General features: G+C 37.2%; 2 long non-coding RNA genes across 2 annotated transcripts; both read right to left on the reverse strand.

Annotated features, from left to right (window-relative positions):
* Positions 1-1,085: 1,085 nt before the first annotated feature.
* Positions 1,086-2,662, reverse strand: LOC148419991 (uncharacterized). Its single transcript, XR_015866465.1, has 4 exons — positions 2,562-2,662; positions 2,303-2,329; positions 1,963-1,983; positions 1,086-1,747 (listed from the first exon to the last, which is right to left on the reverse strand). It is a non-coding gene; the product is annotated as an uncharacterized LOC148419991 (long non-coding RNA).
* Positions 2,663-6,462: 3,800 nt separating this feature from the next.
* On the reverse strand, positions 6,463-11,221 carry LOC148419992 (uncharacterized). Its single transcript, XR_015866344.1, has 3 exons — positions 10,994-11,221; positions 7,146-7,299; positions 6,463-6,813 (listed from the first exon to the last, which is right to left on the reverse strand). It is a non-coding gene; the product is annotated as an uncharacterized LOC148419992 (long non-coding RNA).
* Positions 11,222-13,198: the final 1,977 nt, after the last annotated feature.

Here is a 13,198-nt window from a genome sequence, read left to right on the forward strand (position 1 = left end):
CAGCAGTATCTTCTAAAATTTGGTGAAAACTTGAATAAACAGTTGGCTGAAGTTAACCCAGGTTAAGTGATGTCATATTAGCTGTTCGATTTTGGGGAAAAAAGAAGGCAGGGGTTTTTTGACAAAATGCCCAATATCGGTACGAGGTGATTATCGGGCAGTTGCTAATGGATACAACGTTTAGGCGACAATACAGAACTATCTAGCGTACTGTTTTTTGTATCTACGTCAGTGCTGACTCACACCATTGTATTCTGTTGTTTTGTATTGTATTGTATTGTACATTTTGTGAAGTGCTTTTGAAGCTCATTGAGTTACCTTATGTGGAAAATATGCGATATAAATAAAGCTGCCTTTTATTTTTTGTAGAATCCTGTTTGAACTTGATGGCACGGGTTGTGTGAAGGCTGCTCTTACATGGGATCACAATAACATTGATAATATTAGGAATAAGTCACCACTGAATTTAAATTATAATGGATTATTATAATTATAATGGATTGGCTGCTATTACGGTACTAAAAATGTAGTTTTGCTGGTTTGTCAACGGATTGATGTTTCATATCCAAATCAGGCACACATTTCAAATAACTTCTATATTTGGGGACATTGGGGAGAATGATTTTGTGAGATTTGTGCGATGTGTGAGATTTGAACAGGGTATCTGCATGTCTTAGCAAATCTAATTTAATGCTTTTTACTGCTGTTTTTAATGCAGCTTAAAAAAAAAACAATACATGCACCCAACTCTATACATATGTTCAGTGTATGTGATGAACAGTACATTTTTCTTTTCCATTCAGGAGCAAATTAATTGGCAACCGTACTCCAATCCATTTTCTTAAGTGTAAATTACAAACAACCGTCGGTCCCCAATTAAATTATTTTTCTTGAGTTCAACCAGCCTCCCTGCTTCCCTGCCTCTTGGGTCCACTTCTCCTCCCGAAAATGCTGGATCGTAAGAATATGTTTTTGATTTGGATGTTTATGATATAAAATATTGCCCAATATACATTTTTCAGTTTTCAAAGATTTCATTTTATTGAACAGACTTCAAGAAATGTAACACAATGTAGCTTGCAATTGTAAACATAAACAGGAGAGTCACTTTTTGTTACAGGCTCATTTTTCAGCTGCAGCTGAGCTTTAAACAAAATGCACGCGACTCATGTTAGCTTGCGGTGGTGGTTGTTGTGGGTTTTTTTGTTTTTTTGCAGTGTTCACTAACCGTCTTTGTATGATATATAAATATTTTAGCATTTATTTCTTCAATAAGAAAATCCAAAATATTGCCACAGATGTATTTTGAAAGTAAATCCATCTTGTATTTCTCCTGTAGGGTTGCCTTCTATTGAGTATTTTGGTATTCAGATGAAAAAAAAAAGGTGTTTTTTGTGAAAAACTATTATATATAGTCAAGACTGAATAACAAATTGCCACTTCATAACAAGTGACAAAATGTAATAGTTTTTATTAACATTTTTTCAGATAAATCCTAACTGAAATTTTATAGTTTTTCCCCCAATTTTTTTCCAATGACGAGTGAATTCAGACCCAAAGTGCGCTGCAGTGATCTTCATTTGTTATGCAGACAACAACAAAATTTATAATATGACTATTTTCATACTGTGTATTGGTTAGTGCATCACAATTAAAATTAAGAAAAAGAAAAAGAAAAAAGAATTTGAAATCCGGCATGTGGGTAAAGCAAAGTTGCTTGGTGAGGCATTGTCTCCTGTTCCATTGTCTGTTGAAAGGAAATCAGAATTAAGTTGACTTAACACAGAGAATTAAAAAACATCACAAGATGTAATTTTATTTTAGAGCTGCTAAATTCATTTGAAACATTAGTTCCAATTGCGGCTAAAAAAAAAAAAAAATACACGAGTAGATTAGACCCGCGAATCTGAATTGCAAAAGGCTGCATGTTGATGGCACAAGTTGGAAAAGTTCATGACTCACCCCCACCATCATTACCGCTCCCTGTTGGAAGGAAATTTTAATTAAATGTACAAGATAGACACACAATAGACACATCTGCAATTTTTCTATGGCAGCAACTTTGGCAATTTCCAGAAATACTTCAAACACAAATTCATTCTGAAGAATGTGTCCACTTGCTACCAAGTTTAACTCATTCAATCCCAAAGGCATATTTTTACATCTTTGCACAGTCCAGACATTATATACTTTTCAGCATTTTTTTTAACCTCATATTAGTATTGCAAAAGTTAAATGAGTCAAAATTGCAAATCATAGCATATTGATGGCACATAGCAAGTTGGTGACCTTAATGATTTACCTTCGCTGTAATCTTCATCATCGGATTCTGTTCAACGAAAATATAAAATAAGTATCCTGAATTCCATACACATAAAGACTGTGTGTGCAAGACTTAATATTCAGATGTTTTGTGGTTTAAAAAATGTGTAATCGGCAATACCACGCTTACAATGTGAAAATATGGTCCTTTTACTATTTCAGCATTTTACCGACTTTACTTCTATATAATCCACTGCAGAGAATTCATTCATTTGCGTGCAGAAAAAAAAAGTGCTTACCTTGACCCTTGGAAAGTGTTGGCATGGCGGCCAGCGCCAGCAGCAGGAACGTGACTTGGGATCTCCTCATTTATTCTTGTCAATACAAGACCAAAATGCGCTTGCTGTGTGTCACCGATTCAACCCAGACCTTTTATATACATATCACACAGGGTGTGTTTGAAACTTTGAAACCATCCTCCTTGACCACTGTCAGCCTTGTTTGCATAATTTGCTTCTTTAGTGTCAGTGTCAATCATCACGTACATACACATGATGGGAGGCGTGTACAGTAAGCACAACAATAGTCTGTTTTTTTTTTGGAATAGGGCGGGAAACATAAACATAGAAGAACAATATTTCTTGATGCAACAATGCCCGATGTATTTGAAAAAAAAAACATGTGTCATCTTCTTGATCAGGAAACCACATTTATATGAGTGGTTAGGTAAATATGAATATAAAAAACATATTATTTGTTGACACTATTATTTATTTTGTTTATAATAACAAAAACGTCTGCTCTCAAGTCCCTTTCCTGTTCCTCGGATCTTAGTTTTTTATCTATCTTAATAGAAATGGACTGTATGCAAAGTGCAAGCACTCTTTTAATGTCTTATGGACATTTGAAAAAAAAAATGTGCCAAGCACTCACCACGATGCATGGGACGATATCACACTCCGACAGTACAATAACTTTGAGCAAAAATATCACAGTATCACAATATTGAAATTACAGCTTACAAAACATAGTTTTAAAATCTTTTGGGGTAAATTGCCATTTTTCTACATTAAAAAAATGTTTTATTTATTTATTTATTTATTTATTTATTTATTTATTTATTTTTGCTCACCCATAAACATATACATGAATTTAACATGCCTGTTGCTGGTTTTGAGGCATGAGTTGGAATGTCAATACAAACGCCATTGTTGCCATCTCCACTGACTGAAACTCGAACCGCTACAGTATGATCTCATCGCTTGCCATAGGACGAGAGCACGTGCGAGCTTGTTTGTGTCTATGTGCGTGCATGCGTGTGTGGGTTCGGAATAGTCAACGTGAAGTGACAGAATCCACATTTTACTTTTAATACAGTAATATACAGTTTCCACGCGGTAGTTAGCAGTAGCCGACAAAAAAAGAAAAGAAAATGCTGCAGCATTGAGGACTTATGGATGATACATAATGAGAACTACATTTGCAGCTACCCGTTAAGGTAGAAGATGCCGTAAGGGGGAAAAAAAAATGATTTGGACGGTTTTAAATAACCGTGACTTCTAAAACCGCGATATATCGCCAATCCGTTTATTGTCCCTAGTCACCACATATTCCAATGATTTTGTTTGTTGCATTGATATTGCTTTCCAGTACGATATCTTGTAGGGGTTTGAATCTTTGACTGTATCACGATTCCATTTGATTCTGATGTTTGTGTCAACGATGTGATTGAGATTTAATTTTCGATTCAAAATGATTTGATTCACAAGAATAAGGAAATTTTTGACTGCGTTTGAATGCACCATGTTATTGACGGATACTGGTATTGCTGGAGACTTTTTGCCATAGCATAGCGCAATGTGTTCGTGTTAGGGTTGCACAATTAATCAAATTTTAATCGTGATCATGATATTGGCTCCCATGATTAATTAAGCTGATCCTCGACGATATTAACGTTTAAAAAGTCAAGCACTTTTTTTATTACAAGTCAAATCAAGCACTTTTCCATCCTACCACCGGAGGGCATTATTACCCGACTGTCAATTGAGACCCATTTTAAAAAATCTGAATGACAAAAAATTGGAATAAATTCGATTTGATATGACCGAAAATGACGTTTTGACTGCTAATGGATTCAAATTCGCTTAGAAGTAAATAATGTGCTTGATTCAAAGCAGTCTTATGTTTTTCATTAGTTTGCACTCAGCAATTAAGTTAGCTGTGTTGACCTGTGTGCCAAGTTTTTGCCATGCCATGACTAAATTTGTTTTAATTATTATTTATTCATTTATTTAGTTTATTATAATTATTTGTAAGCATGAAGCCTTGAGGCCTCATTTATGTGCTGCTTGTTTAAAAAAATGGCAATAAATCGGAATGTCGATGAATAATTGTGATTAATAATCGTGATTTCAATATTGATAAAAAAATTGTGATTATTATTTTGGTCATAATTGTGCAGCCCTAGTTCATGTTGGTAGAGACGTGATGTGATAACAATAACAATTAAGTTGTGAGGAGGTAGCAACCACCACTGCAAAGAGAGACTTCAGAAATTAAACTTATGAAAATCCATCTGTTTATTTTGTAGTTGGCCATTGGTATGCGATGTGATGGTTATGGAAATGCCCTTTCAGATTAAATTGTAATTTTTATATTTATCCATAAAATGTATTTTGTCATGATGATATTAATATTTGACAAAATGCTAAATATCGGTGCTGGTAATGAGCCTGTCTGTGGCGTCTGACCTCCAGCCAATAGGCCACACTTGTCCATCCACATGATGAAATGACAATTTGTCAAAATGAAAGAGGAATGAGTGAGGAAGCCTTCGTCACTTCCTTATGCTACACTATTATTTCAGTCTGACATTATTTATATACTAGTCATCTGCTCTACTTCCTGCCATCCCCTTGAGTAACTGAAAAGCTACTTCTTCTAGTTGGATTACGTAAAACGTTTAATTGAATTTGTACCGAAAGCAAGTTGAACGCATCCACAAAGTATGTGATGCTTTTTGGCGGGCATGTCCAATGTCCGGCCCGGGGGCCATGGGGCATGTGTTCAAATTTTTAGCGGCAGCCTGTGTCATCAATCAGTAATATCCGGCCCACCAAGCACAGTTGACCACAGTATAAAATACATGTGAATAAAAAAACAACCAGATTTTCACAACCATAAGTTGCCTCATCACCAGTCACTCTACCGCTTATACACATGCACCTTACAAATCTTGCACACTGCAGAAAAGCTGCTAAATACATCATATTTTGCACTATATGAAATTTGCACTATCATCCTCATATGTAGACAGTTTCTTCCACTCCATCTACTCTATAATATGCTCAGAATGTAAGTTTCTTCACTTATTAGTGGTTCATTGTTGCTGCCATTATCGCTTTATCACTGTTTTTCTTTTTTGTTTTATTGCCTGCTTTACTATTTGCTTGATTCTGGAATGTAGTCCGCGCGTGGAAGTGAACAGAATAAGAATTTCATTGTGTCGTATTACTATGCATAAGACAGTAAAATTCTAGACTCTTGAATTAAAAGTCTTATCAGCTAAATTGACTAGGCGTTGAATGATACGCCGCATCCTGTGAGTGCTCAAAAACTGTAAATGTTACTGAGTGACAGCGACAAGAATGTCAGTTGGCGCTTGATTGTTGCTTTTTTTAATTGACAGCTTGAATTTAATTTGTGTGAAGGTGATTGATTTTAAACCAGCACCGTGTTGCTCACTCCAACCAAAGATTATCAATTTGGTTGAGTGTTATTATGTCTAAGCTTCTGAAAAAGAACTTCAAAATAAAATCTTAGCAATGCTGCTTGTGTCATTTGTTACTAACAAAGAGACACGAAAAAAAACACAAAATAGTTAATATGTACCTATAGTTATTGGTTCACGGTATCATATTTACATTCCCACAACATAATCCAATGCACAATATGTAAATGTTACTTTGCCTGGTCCTTCACTTGAATGACCGATTTTCGTGAACTGATGATCACGGTGCAGTGGTCCCTTATCTTAAGACATTAATAGTAACAGTCAAGGACAATGTAATGCACTTTCGAGCTCAAGTCTGTAAACCCAGTTCTACTACTATTTTGATGAAAGCATGTCACAGACGGAAAGATACCTGAGAATTTAAAAAAAAAATCCATTCAACACATGTTCATCACTCATTGCCAGTGATAAAATCCCATCATTTATTGCCAGTTTAAAGCATAACCAAAGTAATTAACACCTTCAATGCCAAATGAAGGTTTGTCACTACCAATCACCATTTTGTTTAGACATGCCTCTTGGGACAATAGGGTTCAAAATATAAATGCTTCAAATATGTCCCATTATCTTGACTCAAACAGCTCAGGTCAAGGGTTCTTCCTGGGTGTATTGCATGGTCTCATTCTCTGAGGTGCCGATTTCAGAAGTTACATTTTCATAAGATCCAGGCAATTCAGAAATTTCAGATTCTGAAGTTTCAGAAGTTTCAAATTCTGTAGTTGCAGAATCTTCCTCTGAGGGTTCAGTAGAGTTGGTAACTGCAAAGAAAAGGCAAGACATTTTGTGGATGTAGTTAAATTACACAGTGGTGACTTATTGGAAACACATTTCATTTGTGTTTTCAACGTGGAGGAATTCACATGGAAATTTAGTCAACGTATCATCAGTAAACCTACAATAAATGAATTTATCACATTTTGGTCCAAAAATCGAAGACAAACCCATCGTATTTTGAAATGACACACTTAAGACAGTCAAGTAACACATAAAAAAGAATACCTGAAAAATAAAAACACAATTGAAAGTCTGCTGTTTTGCTGGTCTGTATACATCTTTTCCATTATTTGCATGCAAGAAATAAAACACAAACCTTGACCCATGGAAAGATTAGGCATGGCTATCAGTGCCAGCAACAGGAAGACCAGGTGGGCTCTCATGATGTCTTCTTCTCAATGCAGGACAACGTCAGCTCGCTGTTTGTTGTCAATTTGGACCCAAGCATTTTTATACCATGTTGGGTGTGTCTGAAACATGTGAAAATCCATAGGTAATCGCATAATTACTCTAAATGCATTACAGTTACACAATGTGACATTTGAGAACAAGTTATGTCTGTCTTGGACTGTTGAGACAAGAAACAAAGCAACAGTGGAAATTTTAAGATATAATGTAAACGCCATCTGCGCAGTGGGATCCCTGTTAAGTTCTCAGATTTCTATTTCGACCACTCTAATGGCGGCAGCTCCGGTAAGAAGACATGTCCCACCTGCCTGTCCATGCTTCCGCCCTTCTGTCTGCCTGCATCCTGGCTCTCCGGCTCCCAAGTGCAAGCTGGTTATTCAGACTACCAGATAAAGTTACAGAGGCTGTTCCAACTCTTACTTGTCTGTGCGTGCTCCTGGGTTCACTCTTCAACTGTGATATGTATTTCAACCTTGTTAAAGTCCTGCTCGAATGAGATTTCGAGGTCTGGTAAGCTGGATAAATGATTTTTACTGTCTCCACTAGCTTATAATCACTATTCCATGCTATCTCGTTTTACGGGCTTCAGTCGTTTCATGACCTTGTCCATATTTCGCAGCACTTGTATCTTAAATCATATTTCTCCATTCAAATGAAAGCAAGTGCTCTCTGATAACACTTAATAGTAGTACCGTATTTTCCGCACTATAAAGCCTGATTTTTTTATAATCCGGTGCGCCTTATATATGGATCATATCATGTGCTGACTGCATAAAGTACAGTTTTATGTCTAAAAATCTAGTTCAAACCGACCTGCCCCGAGGGTATTAAAGCCGACTAGGCCCAGCGCGATTCATTAACTTGATTTGAAGGCCCAATATGATTTTTTATTTCTTTTATTTGAGGACTTTAGAGTGTGTGGCACCACACGCATGTTTCTCATTTAAATTTCCCTGACTTTCGTTTATTCGTAACTTCATTGTGCTCCATAACGAAATAGCGGGTCAAAATATATCACGCATGCCGAGGAATAAATGAAAAAGACCGCGGCGCCATGCCTTCACCCGCGCTTGGCTCCTCACTCATACCGTTGCGTGTTTTTTGTTTAAATTTCCCTGACTTTCGTTTATTCGTAACTTCTTTGTGCTCCCTAATGATAAAGCGGGTTAATATCATGCATGCATGCCGAGGAATAAATGAAAAAGACGGCTGCGCCACTCCTTCACCCGCGCTTGGCTCCTCACTCATACCGTTGCATGTTTCGCGTCTAAATTTCCCTTAAATTTCCCTGACTTTAAATTGCTGGCACTGGTTTCTATGCCCAACCTTTCCATGGGTTTTTATTTTTTTAAGCCTTCACTTGAGCGCCAAAATGTCACTCACAAACACTGAAATGAGTAAGAAACATCTTTAGGAAGGGGTAAGGGTGCAGTCAAGGGACAGGTAAGGACTTTGAGTGTTACTTTGTTCAAAAAGGACGTCCAAAAAGGAACCACAAACTGACAACGAAAGAATTCTCAACCTATTTGTTACCAAACCAGATGAGCTCTCAAATGGCGGCAGCCTCAAGAGTATTTTTGAGACTCTACGCATCCCATCTGTTTGAATAGAGAAACAATCAGAGGGCTCATTAGTTTGGCGTTGATGGGGAGTTCATATTGTATGTGCAATTTATGTTTGCTATTCGCCTCCCGCCGCCGCTAAAATTTTCAAGCGTCAATCTGTCCAGGTCCCTCTTCCGCAAATGGCTAAAAGTAGCCGGAAGTACTGTGTTTCTCTGAATACAACCCACATTTTTTCCCTTATTTTCAAACCCCATATTAGGGGGGTTGACATAACCGCATAACACAAAACAGACCAATCTTTTCTGCGTATCTGTCTTTGAATAACAGTAATTCAGGTGCAAAATAAGTAATATCATGTAATTTACAAGCCTTAAAATGATTATATATACCTCTACTTCAAAATACTGTGTATCCACTTAAGAGTGTTTGCACAGAACATTGGAAAAATACAATTTTATCAAGCTCCGTCTAATTGCATCTTTCTTGACAGCGTGGCGAATTTTTTTCAACTGACTTTGACCCTCTTTTGAAAACTTCATTCAAGATAAGAATTGTTTAGTTCATTGTTCACGAAACATACAGTTGGTTACTACTACAGCCAAACACAAAAGAAATAAAATACAGCATGAGTAGAAAAACAGAAAACAAAAACAGTCAAAAAATGCGCATGGGTGTATCAGAAGCCAATGAGGCTTTTTCATACCCACGCACCCAGGCAAGTGTGGTTAAATCATAATGTGTCAACATAAACATCTATAAATAGCATAGATGCAGATTCAATAAAAATAATCACTTAGTGACTTTTGTTTTAGGTCATGTTTGCATCTAGATAAGGTTGCCTTTTTTAAAAATATAGCTTAAATGCTTCATACAGTATATGTCCCGTTATCTTGACTGTAACAACTCGATTCGAGGGCTCTTCCTTGGTGTATCCCTCGGTGTCATCCTCTGAGGTTCCGGTTTCAGAGGTTTCAGTTTCAGAAACTTCTATTACAGAAGATGCAGTTTCGAAAGTTGCGGGGGTTTCAGATTCGGAAGTTTCAAATTTGGTAGTGACAGAATCTTCCTCTGAGGCTTCAATAGGGTTGGTAACTGCAAAGAAATGGCAAAACGTTTTGTGGATGGCGGTAAACAGTGGTGACTTTGTGGAAGCATATTTGATTTGTGTTTTCGACGTCGAATAATTCTTATGCAAACTCAAAATTTAGTAGACACATATCAGTATCATAATCACAAACCCATCCTGTTTTGCAATCATACACTTCGTCGAGAAAGAAAAAAAAAACCTGATCAAAAAAAACCCAACAAAAAACAATAGACAGTCTGCCATTCTGCTTTCCCCGCATAAGTCTTTATTTTACTCCACTATTTGCATGCAAGAAATAAGAGACAAACCTTGACCAATGGAAAGGTTGAGCATGGCCACCAGTGCCAGCAGCAGGAAGACCATATGGGCTCTCATGATTTCTTCTTTTCAATGCAAGACAATGTCATCTCACTCTTTGTTGTCAATTTGAACCCAGACTTTTTAATTCCATGTTGGGTGTGTCTGAAACATCTTTATATGTTAAAAGGTTCTCAAGTAAATCACATAATTACTCACTTAATTCCTGTACATTCATTATAGTTGGTCACAACAAGATGTTTAAGAACAAGTTAGACTGTTGTCGGACAGGAAACGAAGCACTTCTTGTGGTTTTAATGACAACGGAAGTTGACGTAAGTTCAACGATGTCCTTCCGGTGGGTTCCCTGTTCAGTTCTCAGATTCTTTAAAAAGGGTGATGTGTCTTTGCTCAAGCAACAAGTACTACATTTTCATTGCATTTTGTTTCTCACAATAACTTTCACACGCACAGTAACATTCCATAGAATTAGTCTAAATTGCTGGCAATTATCTTCACTTGGCAGAATAAACCTCTGCCCCTCCCTGCCAGTGCTCCCTCCAAGCTACACGCGTGTAAAATTGCGCACTGCTCGCATCCTCTCAGTGCACTAGAAAATCTATGCTGCACATAAAACGCAACATAAACGCTGTTGTTTATGTTGTAAATGTTGGAGTCCCAAAAATTGCGCAGTAAAAACAACAAAGTAAATCCAGGTTCAAACTGCTTTTACAAGACGTGAGCAAAAATCAACATTAGACATTAACAAATGTCACAGTAAAATTTAGTAATATACAATGAACTTACATGTAGCATCTCGCCTGCCTGCTCATGCCTTGATCGACTGTAGCCTGTCCCCGACCACTCGCTTTCCTGACGACCATTCTGTTCAACTTGTGTCTCGACCCAGCTTGTCCCTGACCACTCCAATGGCGGCTGCTCCAATAAGAAGACATGTGCCGCCTTCCTTTCCACGCTTCCGCCTGTTTTCCCTAACTAACCATCAGCCCCTGCTCAATTCTGCCTGCCTTCCTCCCAGCCCTCACATCCCCAAGTGTAAGCATTTCCAACTCTTACTTGTTTGTGCGTGCTCCAGGGTTTGATCTTTGACCGCGATAGTATGTAGTTCAGCCTTGTTGGGTCCTCCTTGAATGAGATTTTGAAGTGTGATAGGTAGTTACATAAATGATTTTTACTGTCCCCTACTAGCTGATAATCCCTCTTCCATGCCTTCTCGATTTACCGGCTCAAGTCGTTTCATGACCTTGCTCACAACACGTATATCTTAAATCATAATTCTCCTTTGAATTGAGCAGCTTGTACTCAATGCACACAAATTCACAAAGCAGCAAACATTCACACCAACCCTGTGCCTAGTAGTCCAGTTTGGCTTCGCTGCAGTTTTTTTTTTTTACATACAGCGGTACCTCTTCTTACGAATGTCTCTTGTTACAAAAAATTCAGGTGACGAAATGGTTCTTCTGAAAAGGCTTGTCTGGATACGAAAGAAAATTCAGGATACAGAAGGCGAAAATTGTTTGTGTACAATATTCTAGATGGAGTTTTTAATTAATTTTTCTCATTTTTTTTCCTTCATAGCATTATTTGGTGTCAGGTTTTGGAGTTCTTGAGGTTAGTTTGTAGATAGTCTGAGGTGGGCAATTTGTCAGTTATAGATTATCCTGTGGTGGGTACCTCATTCCACAACCATCTCAGCCTATCAAGAGACGCTAATGTCTCAATGATGAATTTGAAGGATATCATTCAGATGATAACAATGCCAGATCATGCATTCCTCAGCCCTCACTACTAAGGATCACTACGCCCCAACCATTATCCTAGAAGAAACAATACCAGGACAAAGCCATCAATAACAGTCCAAGAAAAGGGGTGGGTTGCGATGAGGGGCATCTGCACAACATCAAATCAAGCCCAATTTAAGCATGAGGTGGAAAGCGCATTCTGAAAGGATGCAAGTGTCAGGCACAGCTAGAATGTGTTTGCATTGATGATCATATAATTTCAACGCGGTTGGCATAAAAAAAAACTGTTTGCGCAACAGCCATATTGCTCACAGGGGCACAGTTGTTAGTTGTCATTTTGTTTTTAAACTCAGAGTAAATACTGCTGCATGTGTTCAGGGACCAGTATAGACGAGTTTAGTTTACTCAGCTGTAATTTAATTTATTCTATTGACAAATTTAAAGTACCATATTTTACTCACTATAAGGCATACCTAAAAGCCTTAAATTTTCTCAAAAGCTGACAGTGCGCCTTATAATCTAGTGCAACTAATATATTGATCATATCAAATGATACAACAGCAATCCCAATGCAATGTCTCACGAGCCATGAAGCTAAGTGCCTGGCTATTTTAACTCAATTTAGTGGAGTGAGCTTCATGAACATGCAGAGTCATACAAAAAAGTAAAAACTACGGTTAATAAGCATTAGCCGTTATTAAATAAAAACTGCACCACAAATAACCTGTGTGAAGGGATGTGCATCGACGCTAACGTCAGCTATTGCAAAGCTAAACAAGGTTTTTGGTTACAATTGCTTAAAATATTTTAAGTTTAATATTTAATCATAACTATATGCTTTTAAACTTGATTAGTTTTTGGATTTATCTAAACAGTCTTTTAATGTAATCAAGTGGTATTTTTCCCCATTCTTCAGAAATAAAAATAAAACCGCTGTTTATTCATTTTGGCAGTTGTGATAACGCTTATATTGTGTTAATAAAGTTTATATTCTATGAATTAAGTTTGATGACTTAGCTGATTGTTTTTAATACATTCCCTTTAGTGCACCACCATCTAGTGGATGCATAACGCAACTCTATCTAGTGGATGCATAATGCAACACCAGCCAGTATTGTAGTTTCAAACCTATGAGTGCCTTCTTATCCGGTGAACCTTATATATGATTTTTTTTTCAAATAGAAAATAGGCCTTTCTTTGAAGGTGGGCCTTGAAATCCGGTGAACCTTACAGTGCGTCAAAATACGGT

This window comes from Hippichthys cyanospilos, chromosome 8, assembly GCF_059441005.1.
Source record: "Hippichthys cyanospilos isolate Australia breed blue-spotted pipefish chromosome 8, RoL_Hcya_1.0, whole genome shotgun sequence".
Lineage (NCBI taxonomy): Eukaryota > Metazoa > Chordata > Actinopteri > Syngnathiformes > Syngnathidae > Hippichthys > Hippichthys cyanospilos.